Source organism: Pteropus alecto, unplaced genomic scaffold (assembly GCF_000325575.1).
Source record: "Pteropus alecto unplaced genomic scaffold, ASM32557v1 scaffold256, whole genome shotgun sequence".
NCBI lineage: Eukaryota > Metazoa > Chordata > Mammalia > Chiroptera > Pteropodidae > Pteropus > Pteropus alecto.
Window position 1 is genome coordinate 1387420 of NW_006437784.1, and position 14549 is coordinate 1401968.

A 14549-nucleotide genomic window follows, 5' to 3' on the forward strand; every position below is an offset into this window, starting at 1 on the left:
CAGAAGAAACCAGAAAACCAACAGGAATAACTCATCTCTTTTCACATTGACAAGTCTCCAATTTTCTTAAATTGATCAAGTCTAGTGCCAGTGCTTAGGTCTATTTCCTGAAGGTTCTCCTCCCTTAAGGAAAGTGACTTTATCTGACATAATGACCATCACAGATATGTAATCATCATGTGAACAAAATGCTTTTTTCCACCAAAGAGAATAATGAATAAATTGGCTGTAACTTATGTTTCTTTTTAAAAATAATGCTGTGTCTTTTAACCTGAGAGCCAATTGTTCTGAAATCTGGACTCCTTAGCAGCTGCAGGGGTGTTTCATTTTATATTCAATAGTATTTAAAGTATATAACAGAAGCAGCAGAAGCCAAAAAAGGGATGAAAAATGGGACAGACAAACCAGGGTTCTGCAGAACAGGAAGCCAGGAAAGGGGAGGGAGCAGGTGTGGTGCAGAGCAGTGCCAGGTGAGGGAAAGGTGAGGCCATCTCTGAGGGCAATGGGCCCAGGACCAATGCAGGCAGGGAGATGATGGTCAAGATGCTACTATAGCAACCCAGGTGATTTGTAAGGTTGCACACAGAGGGAGCTGCAGAGAAATGGTGGTGTTCTGAAGGGCTTACTTTGAAAGTAAGATTAAGATTTGCTGATGGATTAGATCAGCAGTCCCCAACCTTTTTGGCACCAGGGACTGGTGCTCCTTTAAGAATCTAATGCTTGGGATCTGAGGTGGTGCTGAAGTGGTGATGCTAGCACTGGGGAGCAGTTGCAAATACAGACGAAGCTTCACTAGCCCACCTGCTGCTCACCTCCTGCTGTGTGGCTCAGTTCCTAACAGGCCATGGACTGGTACTGGTCCACAGCCTGGGGATTGGTGACCCTGGATTAGATGAAGAGTAAGCGGGAAAGAGAGAAGTCAAGGTTTTGTCCTAACAAGAAGAATTGTGTTGCCAATGACTGAGGTGAGGAAGGAGGCAGGAATAGCAGGTGTGGTGAGAAATATCAGGTGCTGGGTTTGGGATGGGTTAAGTTTGCCGCTTCTAGAAGGCTGCCATTGAGATGCCAAGAATCCAGCTGGATGAATAGGTTTAGAGTCGAGGGGAAGGATCAGAGCTGAAAATGTAAATTGAGAGTTGTCTTCAGAAAGAGGGTGTAGTGTTTAAACACACCTGACAAGATCGCCTAAGGGAGCGAAGGAAGAGGAAGAGGCTCAGGGATCCCAGGGCAGAGCCAGCTACAGAGACTGAATGGAGCATTAGATGGTAAGAGAAAACCAGGAGAGCGTGGTGTCCTGGAAGCCAAGGAAGAAAGTGCTTCATGGAGGAGAGAGTGGCCACCTGTTAAAACACTGCTGAAATGCCAAGTAAGATAGACAAAGAAGTGGCCATAGTTCCAAATGACATCGGCATCAATGGTGACCTCGACAAGAGCAGCTGTGATGTATGCAGTGGTGCAGATGTGAGAGTGATATAGATGGAAGTTAAATGGAGTGAGTTGTAGAAATTGGGAAGAGCGAGTATAAATAAGTCCGCTTGCTCCTCTGAATGTATAATTATCCTCATCTTTGTGTTTCCAAGTATTTGATTTATTAACTGTTTTCAGGAACTTTAGTTCTCTTTCATATGTTGGTTTTCCTCAAATGCTGTGATGGTTTTAGATTATGTGTTTGATGTTTTCAATTCCCTGTTTGTTTTACCTGAAATGCTGAATATTTTATCTCAGGGTTACCACCAGATATGTGTTGCTCTTATTGGTATTAAACAATCCTCTCTGCCCCATATAGTGCTTTGTGCCTTAGACTCTGTTTTGTTTGATGTTTATAGTTCTGTACCTCCTTTTTTGGCTAGATTATTCCCTTGTAACATTTTTATAATGTAAAAAGTATACATCTAATTTATTTTACTAATAGTTACATGTCTCAATGTGGATATGATATATTTATGATACATTCATATAAAAATTTTAAGTGCATATTATCATATAATATGATACAATGTGTACCTATGTACATACCATCATGGAAGTGCTTGACATTAAGCTTTTGGTTGCTGAGGCATCCATTTCAAAAGACATCTATCTTGAGTCAACATATTGTCAGCTGTATGACACAGCTATTAGCAAAACAACCAGATAAATAATTAGGTCACCACCATCTATGAAGTTCCCTCTTTCAGAAAGCCTCAGGTAACCTAAACAACTGACTGTTTGAGTGACTCTGCCTCTCTCTTCATGCACCCCAATTCCTGCTCTTATGCTTTAAATTTGTCAATAAAAGTGAACCCGAGAAACCCTAGACATCCAACCCTTGAACCCTAATAAAGGCAGAACTTCTGATTCTCTCTCTCTCCTCCCACCCATTCCATCTCTCCATAATCTCGCTATATGGCCGTTGGGCATGCCATACACCCTCCACAACCTTGGAGTGATACATCTTCTTCCTCAAAGCTTTCTGATGGTTTCTTGCTGAGGTGCGTCTTGAAATTACAAGAACCACAAGGACTGGTCCAGGTATAACACCGGCTCCAGTAGGGAATGTCTGTGGAGGCTCTCCACAAATAGTACAGCCCAGGTGAGTGCTCTTGGAATTCCTATCCAAGAGCATCACTGTCAATAGGCTGAGACCCCGCCCCCCACCACACACATAGGTATTATATGTAGTAATATTAAACATTTTTAATATATTCTGCTGTGTACTATATGAGTTCTTTCAAACTGAAGAGTTGTGTCTTTAGTCCTAGAGTTCCAGAACAATTTAGTTCTAGAGTTCTAGAACAATTTCTTTGAGTATTCCTTTGACTATTTCTTCCTCATGTTGTCTCTTTAAACAACTTCTATTTCTGGGAGAAAATATTTGTAAACTATCTATCTGATAAGAGATTAACATCCAAAATATATAAAGAGCTCCTACAATTCAACAACAAAAATAGTCAAACTACCCAATTAAAAAATGGGCAAAAGATTTGAACAGACATTTCTCCAAAGAAGGTATACAGGTAGTCACTAGGCACATGACTATTGAATTAAAAACTTAAAAGTGGTTAAAATGGTAAAGTTTGGTGTGTGTGTGTATGTATATTATATATATACACATACATATATATATGTGTGTATATATATATACATACACACATATATATATAACCCATATGTATATATATACACATACACATATATATATATAACCCATATATATATATATGTGGTGATATATATATATGTGGTGATATATATATATATAACATGTATATTATATATATACATGTTAAAAAACACACACAATAAAATCTTCCTTTTCTTTATATATATATATATTTTATATATAAATTAACTTTTCCTCCAAATTTCCAATTTTTGTCCTTTTTTCAATTAGGTAAAATTCCTGATGTCAATATTCTTATCCAATAATGTTATCTTTAGTTTTGCCTATTCAGTCCATTAGACCATGAATTTAAAATTTAATCTCAGCGATTATTTTTATTTTCTAGGAATGTTAATTATTTAACATTCTGGGGCAGGGGTGGCCCTCCTCTATCTCAACATTCTGCTTATTGCGCTTACCCTGTGCTGTGAATGTAATCTTGGGCCTGGGCCCCAGCCCACTCTGATTTGCCCCCAAATCACACAGAAGTAGCATTTTCATTTTGTCTTTGTTTACATATCCATGCACTGCCTCTGGCACTTGATCTGTTGCAGCTTCTAACTTTTGATGGTAGAGCGTATGTGCATCGACTTCAAGTCAAATAAATGATTTAAAGAAAAAAGTCATTCATTTATTCATTCGTCAACAATATATTTATGTAGCATTTACTTTCTTAGGCACTGCAGACATAGAAATGCACAAAATAGTAGCATCCTGATGTCAATATTCTTGTCCAATTCTTGCCCTCCTGGATCTTACATTCTTGTGGATAAATAGACAATAAACAGATAAATGACTAAATGTGTGATTTAATGTCGTGAAAGGCTATGAAGAAAAGGAAAGTGCTTTGGGAGACAAAGGGTTACAGAGAGTGGAAAGGGAGAACTGTCGTTTGAATATAACTTTTAATAAAGTAAGGGAATGTCATTTCTGAATGTTTGGTGAATAAGCGATCTAGGCACTGGAAAGATCAAGTGATAGGAAAATGGAGAGTTCAAGAAACACCAAAGATGAGATTCCTGCTCAAGATGGTGGAGTAGGAAAACATCGTGCTTGCCTTCTCTCATGACTACATCAAAATTACAACTAAACTGCAGAACAACCATCACTGAGAATTGCCTGAAGTTTAACTGAACAGAAATCCTATAACTAAGGATACACAGAAGAAGCCATCCTGAGACTGGTAGAAGGAACAGAAATGTGGAATGGGCTGGTCTCATTCCTGTGTGTGGAAGATAAAAATCAGGAGGGATATCTTAGCTGCGGAGGTCTCTCCGGAAAAGCGAGGGGTCCCAGCCCCACACTGAGTCCTTCGGCCCAGGATTCCAGTGCTGAGAAGAGAAGCTTCCACAACTTCTGGCTGTGAAAACCAGTAGAGACTGTGGCTGAGTGAGATGGAGGGAAGCTAGACTCCCAGGCACCTCTCTTAAAGGGCGCATATGCAGACTTACTTGCTTGACAGACTCATTGGCTTTGAGTTTCAGCACTAGGGCAGCAGCTTGAAAGGTGCTAGTGTTATACAAAGAGGATTGAATTGTTTGGCTTTAGGGTGAGGTATGGAGGAGCAGCTTTCTTTCAGACAGAAGTGCTGGCAGAAGCCATTGTTTCTTTGTTGAGCCCTTTCACCTCCCTGAATGTGGAGGCAGGGAGCCACCATATCTGAGTCTCTATCAACCTGGTGAACACAGGTTGCTCTGCCCAGGTGATTCCCTGAGACCCTCCCCCACCCAACTTTCAGGCCCACCCAAGTCACTTCCAGTGGCTTTTTTGTACAAATGGCCTGTATTGGCTCATGCTGCAGACTTTCCTAACATCTCTCAAAGGTTCACAAAACACAAACAAGTAGCATCTGCCCCAGACCTTTGGCTGAGCAGCCCCAAGCACAGCACAAGTGGCACCCAGCCTCAGTTTACAGCTCGGCTTCTTGAAAGACCTTCCAAGTCCAGAGTGGGTGGCGGCCATCTGAAGATTCCTTGGTGGCTAATGCCAGAGGGACCCAGTGAGGGTATAGGCCGCAGCTGAACTTGGCCTGTGGGGCCCCATCCAGGAGGGCCTGGTGGCTGGCTTTGGCCAACCTGGAGCACCAAATAGGGCCAAATATAAATTCAATGCACCCAAAAGGTAGACTTGGCGGGGATCAAAGCCCTTCTAAAGCGATTTGTGCTCTGCAGGGTCAGCCCCTATATAATAGCTTCTCTACTGGATTCACAGCCATTCCTCACAACCAATCGGCCTGAGGGTCAATCCCTCTCATTGACATGCAAATAGCAATCAAGGCTCAACCATAATAGGAGGGTACACATAGCCCATACAAGGGACACACCTGGAGCACCTCACTCATGTGACCAGGGAAGACTGCGCCACTGGGCCCCACAGGGCCCCACAGGACATCTGCATAAAACCACTCTACTAGGAACAGGAGACATAGCAGCCTACCTAATACATTGAAACACACACACACACACACACACACACACACACAGAGGCAGCCAAAATAGGGAGACAAAGAAATGTCTCAAATGAAGGAACAGAACAAAGCTCTAGAAAAAGAACTCAACAAAATGGTGACAAGCAACTACCAGAAGTAAAGTTCAAAACACTGGTTACAAGGATGTTTAATGAACTTAGGGGAAGAGTAGATGAGCTCAGCGAGAACATTAAGAAAGAGATAGAAAACAAAAAAGAAGCAGTTAGAAATGAAGATTACGATAACTGAAATGAAAGATATTTTAGAGGGAATCAACAGTAGATTAGATGAAGCAGATGATGAATCAGCGATTTATAAGAGAAGGAAGCCCAATCAGAACGGTGAAAAGAAAAAAGAATTCCCCCAAATGAGGATAGTTTAAGGGTCTTCTGGGACAACATCAAGCATACCAACATTTTCATCATAGGGATACCAGAAAAAGAATTGAGGGAGAGAGAGAGAGCAAAGAATTGAAAACCTATTTGGAGAAATAATGACAGAAAAGTTCCCTAACCTGGTGAAGAAAATAGACATATAAGCTTGGGAAATATGGAGAGTCCCCAACAAGATGAACCCAAAGAGTCCCACACCAAGACATATCATAATTCAAATGCCACAGGTTAAAGACAAAGAGAGACTCTTAAATGCAGCAAGGGAAAAACAGTTCATTACCCACAAGGGAGCTCCCATAAAACTGTCAACTGATTCTCAACAGAAACTTTGCAGGCCAGAAGAGATTAGCATGAAATATTCAAAGTGATGAAAAGCGCAGACCTGCAACTAGGATTACTTTACTCAGCAAAGCTATGATTTAGATTTGAAGGTGAGATAAAGAGCTTTCCAGACAAGAAAAAAGCTAAAGGAGTTCATCAACATCAAACCAGTATGACAAGAAATGTTAAAGGTACTTTAAATGCTGCTTCCACTCATGTGGCCAGGAAGTGTGATCTTACACCATGCCTGGAAAATAGCCAGAAATACTTAGTGAATAGCACTGATGGCTAGCACACAGGTGCTTAAAAACTGATCTACTGTGATACCCTTTCTCAAGAAACTTTTGGGTGACATGCTGCTCCCGGATGAGTCAGCAAAACAAGATGACATGGGACAACTCACACAGAAAAGGAGAGGATCCCAGGATGACAGCTGTGGGGCAGGCCTGAAGTATGACCAGGTCAAATTAGATTAAGAGGATGGAGGGCAGAAGGAATGGACTGAGGGAGGTTCAACACCAAACAAATCAAATCCAAGGGGTGGCTCCATAGTGTAGTGGTTAGCATGTCTGCTTTACATGCAGAAGGTCCTGAGTTCACGCCCCAAGTGGAGCCACGGACCATACCCTGGGTACGCCAGGCCCTGGGGGCGCCATGTCCTGAGTGCATGCCGGAGTGTGTGGCAGGAGACGCCCCACCTTCAGAGATCCAGTTCTTAAGGGGCAATGGCAATGTCCATAGATCAGGGGTGGAAGGGGGCGGAGGAGGGAATTAGGGAATTAATGAGGGGAAAAAAAGAAAAAAATCCAGAAGAAAAACGTTACAGAAAGGAATCCCAATTTGGCTTAACAGTGAACAACATTTAAAGTCATTTAAAACACTCTAAATAGACTTAACTAAAAAATGGGTTATTTAAAACTGTACTGAGAAGGTGGGAGTTGGTGAAATGTGTGTGTGGGGGAGTAGGGGTGGGGGTGGGGTAATTTAAGACTCCTGAATCTTCATCTTCTGCAGTAAGTTGTTAATTAACAATAGCAAAATAACAACATCATAAATAACAGAATAGCAAGCTATGTAAAAATGTGAGGACATTTTCAGAAGTAACTAAAAGAAGTGTTGCCTTTTGGAAATGGGAATCTGGGGTGGGGAAGAGTGGGCCTGGACTGTATTTTATTTTAAACCTTGTGCTATCATTTGAATTTTTAAGCTACAATACATGTACTGCTTAGAGAAAAATAAAAATTAAACCAAAATTATATCTTTAATTGTTCTTTATAACATTTTACCTAATATATTTAGCATTATGTGTCAGTCACTGAAATTAGTGATTTATGTGTAGTAAACAGTAGAGTAATATCATATTGGAGATTTGGAGAGATTTCTGTTTGGATCTAAAATCAAATAGATTTGTTGGCATAAAAATTAACTCTGAAAATCCCTTAAATTCCCATAACTCTACAAACATATCAAGCATGTAGTTTTGTATATATACCCTTGAATCCATCCCTGCAACTCTTCCTTAGATAATGTTTCTTAAGGCTCTTGATTCATTATTATTATTATTATTATTATTTTATCATAGGGGTATAAAGTTGTGTTCAGACTGCTAAGTTTATAAGTCACTTGTAATCTATGCATCCATTTGTTTATTTCCCCTTTGTCCCAGGTCCCCTTTCCTATTCTCAGCCTATGTCCTTCTTCATACTCACTCTAATGTTTTTTAAGTATACCTGTAGCCTTATCAAATATTCAGTGACACTCATCATGCAAATCATTCATGAAAATGTTAAAAATGAGGTCACTTCATCCTTGGATAGTTCTTGTCCTATGGCTCAACAACGTTATCGAAGACTCTGGTTCTTCTGGGCTCTTTGCTCTACTACCCAGAATGTTTAACTTATTTTTAAGATAAATATCAAGATCATTTCAAGACCAGTACTTCTCACTGGCTGTAAGGCAGCAGCTGATTGTAATCAGTTTTGCATGATTCCATGTTCATGTCCAGGCAAAGAGAGAGATTAGTTTCCTGAGTTTTTTTCTTAAGAACAAGGAAGCAACTTTCTCAGAACCCCTCAGAGCTCTGCTCAAATCTCCTGGGCCCAAATTAGCTCAGATCTGCCCACTCCTGAGCTAGTCAGTGTATAGGAGAAGAGGAATGATTTGTGGGAGGAACTGAATGGAGTCAATTACAGTCCTTTAAAGCCACCTCACTGGTCTCCTCATTTTATCTTGTTTTCCTCCAATCTATTCAACACAACAACCATCTGATGGTGTCACTCATCACTTAAACTCCTTCAATGGTATGGAAGCTAGACTTCAAAGATGGCCCTCTCACTAAATTACACCTCTCAGTATTCTCCCTGAGATGTAGATTGGGTCTGTGATTTGCTTTTGAATAATGATGCTGGGTGACTTCCAAAGGTAGGCCATCAAAACTTTTCTGTTTCTGCCCAAGTCTCTAGGAACATTTCTTTTCTCTTTTCTTTTCTTTTCTTTTCTTTTTTTTTTTGTTTGAATACTCTCTCTAGGAAGTATTCATGATACTTTGAGACATCGAAGCCACATGAAGAGGCCATGTGTAGGTACATTGGTTGACAGCCCTAGCTGCATTCCCACCCAACAGCCAACATCAGCCACCAGCCATGTCAGTGAGCTACCTCGGGCATCTAGTGGAACTTTCAGATGACTGCAGCTTCCCTATGACTACAACCTGTAAGACCTCAAGTAAGAACTACCCAGCTGGGCATAGTCAACCTATTGAGCTATGAGAGATAACAACAGCAATAGATAACTGAAACAAATGCCCTTCCATATAGATCAGTTCGTGTTGTATTTGGCTGTGAGTAAGAGGATACCTGACCAAAAATGACTTAGAGGCCTTTAATGATCCCATATACTGAGAAGGCTGCGGGAGGCAGATTTAGGATTTGATCAGTGGCTCAGCAATGTGGAGGACAGAGACTCTCCATGTTTCCATTCTGCCATCCTCAGCATGGTGGCTTTGTGTCATTAGGATTGTCACAGATTTCAAGTGGACATGGTGCCACATAATCACACACAGTTGGGATGAGAGGAACAGAGAAAAAGATCTCTCTTCTTGAGCTCTGAGGCTTTTCCCAGAAGTCTAATTTTTTCCAGGAGTCCTCCAACATTCTTCCATTTATACTTTATACGCCCACCCCCGAGAAGCCACTGGGTAGCGGGGAAGGGAGTGGAATTAGCCAGTCAATTATGACTCATCTTTTAGGTCTAGAGGCTGGGTCTACTCTCACCAAGACCAAGGGATCTCTGCTCACTGCCTGAATAAAATGGGGTTCAGTTTTCAGGAAAGAAGAGATGGAATCGGATGTGCCCAATCCTTAACTATCCCTTTGTCCTGTGCTCCATCAACTAGCTTTTCCCTTCCAACTGCCTCTGCATCTTTTCACACATAGCTAGAATGAACACTCTGAAGAGAATGCTCTCTTCTCCCAGCCTAGATCTAAGATATGTATCCTTCATATCTCAGCTCAAACACCACTTCCACAGGGAACTTCCCTTTACTGAGCTATATGCTCTCTCAGGACTCTACACTTCTTGGTTAATGTAATAAAGCCTAAGTTTATAGTTGTACATGTATGGATGGATAATGTCTGTCTTCTCCATACACCAAAGAGAGAAGTTGTGTAAATATTTTCATCACTATGTTCACAAGTATCTAATGGATAATAAATAAATAATTATGAAATATATGAACACCTGTGTTTTGTTCTCTCAACTTCACCCACACCTCACTATGCTGGTATTGTGTAAACACTGAAGTCATTTTTAAAAGTTATTCTGAATCCTAAATCCTGAAAAACTTCAACGTGATGATCTTAGATTGTTAATACATTAAGTTCCATTTTGCTTAAATAGAGCTTATTTTATGCTTGGTGAAATTTTTAAGTTTCAGTTCAGGATACTACAAATAAGCAATTTATAATAATAATAAAGAGCCTTATTCATCTTTCAAGTCTACAATAACCATGTTGCACATTTTTTTTTAATGTTCAGATTAACATGATTAGGAGAGCCCCTTAAAGAGGGACAAAGTATATTGTTCTAGAAGCTAATGTATTTTATTAATAAAAGCAACTCTCAGTGCTCAGGGGTGATTCTGCAGCTGAATTTCTTGGGGGCTAAACCTTTGTATTGGTGGAAGTCTTAAAGGGTAGACTCTTTGCTATTGGGCATACTTCTGTGCTAATATTCCATAGATAGATATTAAAAATAGTATCTCCATGCTTTATTATAAAGAAGAGGAAACACTGTTCTAAGTTATGGTTTGCACTTATGAATATCCCTCCTATACATACTAGCTCTGCAACCTTGGGCAAGTTGCTTAACTGCTCTGTGTTCCAAGTTTCCTCAATTGTAAAATAGAGATAAGATTGTTGTGAGGATTAGATGAGTTAGCACATGCAAAGTGCCTAGAACAGTGGCTGGCCCCTGGTTAGTTCTGTTTAAGTGTGGTTATTATTCCAGTATCTAGCACAGCAGCAGGATCTCAATGTAGAGTCAGAAAAACATGGGTTCAAGGTTTGAATACAGGCTCCACCACTTCACCAGCTCTCTAGGACCCTTGATAAATTACTTAACTTCTCTAAACCTCTGTATTCTCGTTCATGTTATAGAGGTATTAATATCTACCTAATGAAATGAACGTTAAATTCAATCAAATTGTGGCTGTAAGTACCTGGCAAACAGTACTGCATTCACCTGATTCCTCAGCAACTGAGAAGTCCTTATGGCAGGCCAGAGCACCTGAGACTGGAGGGCATTAAGGACGTTCAGAGCAAGTGATCAAGTTCAAGTTTAGTCATTTTTCAGAGGAAACAATTTTGTGCTGGTCTTAGCCTGTCTATAACCAATGTTGAGGCAGGACCAGCCCTTGTGGTTTTTATGATTGCAAGACATCCTTCAGCAATAACCATCAGGAAACTTTGAGAAGATACAGATTTATTTCTGGAAATTACACAGCATACTGTGTAATGGAGTGTTGAGAAAGGGAGTGGTGGGGAGGAAGGGAGAGAGAGAGAGAAGGGGCATGGACCTGGGGTTCTGCTTTTATTGGAATGGATGGATGGTGAGAGCCTAGAGATTCTCGGGTTCACTCTTTAATGGTGAACTTAAAACATAAGAACAAGAATTTAAAGTTCAAGAAGAGAAAAAAATTTACAGGTAGCCCAAATGGTCAATTATTTAAATCAACGAAGAGTTCTAAAACAGAGGAACCTTGGTGGGGGGAAGCAGCCTGGCTCTTTATCTAGTTGTGTGCTGGCTTTGTGTTTAGTGGTGTTAACTGGCTTTGAAGTGGATACCTTTTTGAAATGGATGCCTCTGAAATCAAAGCTTAAGTTGACTTAAGGCACTTGCATTAGAAAAAAAAAAAAGTCTCCAAATGTCAGAACTTACACTATACAAATCAGCACCAGAAGGAGAGGGGAAAAGTGAGGTGTTTGAAATCTCCCATCAAGTTAGAGACAAAGATGAGAAAAACTCATGTTGTAAAAAGAAAAAACTAATGTGTGTCACTGTGTTTTATGATAATATGTTTTGTTTATTATATTTACTTTGTTATTTTGGAATAGCCTTGTATTCTGGAAGTCGTAGGCACTTCCTGTGGTCCTGCTTTTACCCAATGAGGTTCAGAGAAGCAAAGGATAAATTAGTTGCATAAGCCAGTACCACTAACCCGTTACTGTCTTTCGGTAGCCCTATCACAGGTGGTGAATTTTCTCTGGTCCTCTGAAGAGGAGGAACCAGTGGACAGGTGCTCTGGGGCCCCTAGGGCACTGGGAGGCCCCAGTACCAGGATCCCAGGTCTTTAACAACTTTCTATTTCTCTTCCCAATAATGAACAGAATATAAACATTCTTTCAAATGACTATATTGATTTTTAATGAAAACTAGTTTTTTAATCACCAACCATTAAAAAAAAATCTACAAAGAGCTCAATGCTGTGTCAGATAAATATTTGGAATGTAGAAAATGATCCTAGTGCCTAATCTCTCTAAACTTCATTGAACCAGATGGGGGACCTGGAGTGAGCCCTGAGCGAGTTGGTGGTATCTGACTTGGAGTGGCTCTGGGGCCCACCATGGCATTGAGAATTGCAAGGCATTAGCTCTGGGCCCTGACACATGCCTGGTACTGCAAGGGACTCCTTGAAGCAACAGTCATGGGTTTCGTCTCCCAGATGACTTGCTGCTCAGTATGGTTGCTCCGAATCAGGCACTATAGCTGACCCAGAAGCCTGCCTGAACAGGCCTAGACCTGCCTTGCTTTTTGCTCTGAACTGCTCTCCACCTCCCGCAAAGAACAGATTAACACACTTTTCAAGTGTGGGCACTCTTTTATTCTTTCAAAGGAAACAAAATTTGATCAAAATCAAGTTTCCAAAACAAAGTCTGATCTTCTAGGGAAGATAAAAAGAGCGAAGTGCACACATGAGGTCTGAGGAGTTAAATTTAACAAAGAAACTGCTTACAGAAAACTTTAAAGATGAGTTTGAAATGCTAAAATGAATATACGTAAGAGAAAAAGCCTTGTGACTGTGTTTGTTGTCCTTCGGTTGTGTCCTCACGCTGGGTCCTGGGAAAGATGCTGTTTTTAGAAAGGACCCCACACACACTAGTTTTCAGCTCTGCTGGTGGTCATACAGACAGAATTATGAGCTTAAAATTACCAGGAGACTTAGGTGGGCCTGGATAAAAATAACTGCTATTTTGAAGGTGAACCTTCTGGTACTACAAGATCTGTGCTTTGTGTCAGGGAAAGTGAGGAGTGCAAAGTGGCGAGGGGGCCAGGTGAAGCCCCACACTCACCTTCCTAGCTATGCGAACTCTGGCACATTTTTAAAACCGGCGTGCCTCAGTTTCCTTCCCTGTCAAGTAGGGATAATGGTAGGACTCGTTTCCTAGGGCGACCGTGAGTTGTAAACAAGATGGCATATACTGTGTTCAAGAACCGGGCCTGGCATGTAGCTAACATTCATATACCTTTACTATTTTTATGTCTGAAAAAAATCCTGATGTTTTAAAATAAAAAATTTCTACAAATTTCTACATTATTATTTTTCTTTCTGTTCTATGTTATTTTCTGCATAATTACAATAGACTTTGTTTATGAATACATACCTATCATGTTTTAGACTTGCTGCTGGAAGCTCTTCTGGAGCTCATCTCCATACCTCCTCATAAACATCTTAGCCATACCGGTAGGGAATGACTGCAGGTCACACAGGGTTTCAGACAAGGAGACCTATGAACTTGTGTTGGTCAGGGTAAACCTCCTGGAATAGGAAGATGAACTGGGCCATTTAAGGAGGTGAAGAAGGAACTGAGAGGTGATGAATAGGTGGTTGGGATGAGGATTTCAGGAGACTGGAACAGTCTGGGAAAAGGCAGAGAATGGGGTACTTTCCACCCTGCACAGTGACAGAGAAGATGAGAAGTCAGAGCTACTCAGATCCTGCCAGATGGTAACTGAATGCCCAAGTGTACCCTCTTCCTGCTCTACTGGTTGAGATGGATGACTTGCATTTGTCATTCAGGAAGCAGCTTTCACATGCCATTAGCATTTCCATTTCAAAATGACTCACAATCATGTACAACAGAATCCTTACCAGTTTTATACGTTAGAGTAGAATATATACATTATGTATATATTTGTATGTCTACACATCCCTGCATGTATTCATGCATTCGTGTGTGTGGATTGACATACTACTGACCACTACTATGAATACCTTGAGGATAATGAGATATCTTGATATGGGGTGGGAGGGGGGTGATGCTCTAATATGCTCTGTTTCCCTCCTTCCCTTCCTCCTTTCTTCTCTCTTCTTTTTCATCTGTTACATTTCTTTGTTAGGTGAAAACTCTGAAACAAAGTAATCAGGTCAATCCTCCTTGTTAGATAGTCAAGGAGCCAGAGACTGTGGACCTTGCTTGGGCTCCAGGTGTGATGTGAGCATGAAATTAAAAAAAAAAAAAAGAATTTAAGTTGAATTTTTTCAGGAGGGAGATGGGCACACACCTGGGAGCTGGAGGTGGAACAAGAGGCCACAGCCCCCTGAGAGGGAGAAGCTCAGTTGGATAGGTCTGGCTTCCAGACCTAGCTTTTAGACTCTGAGCGCATTTTAAAAAAATCTCTCTGTTTTCTTGGTTTTCTCATCTTTATTTTATATTTTATTCATTATTTT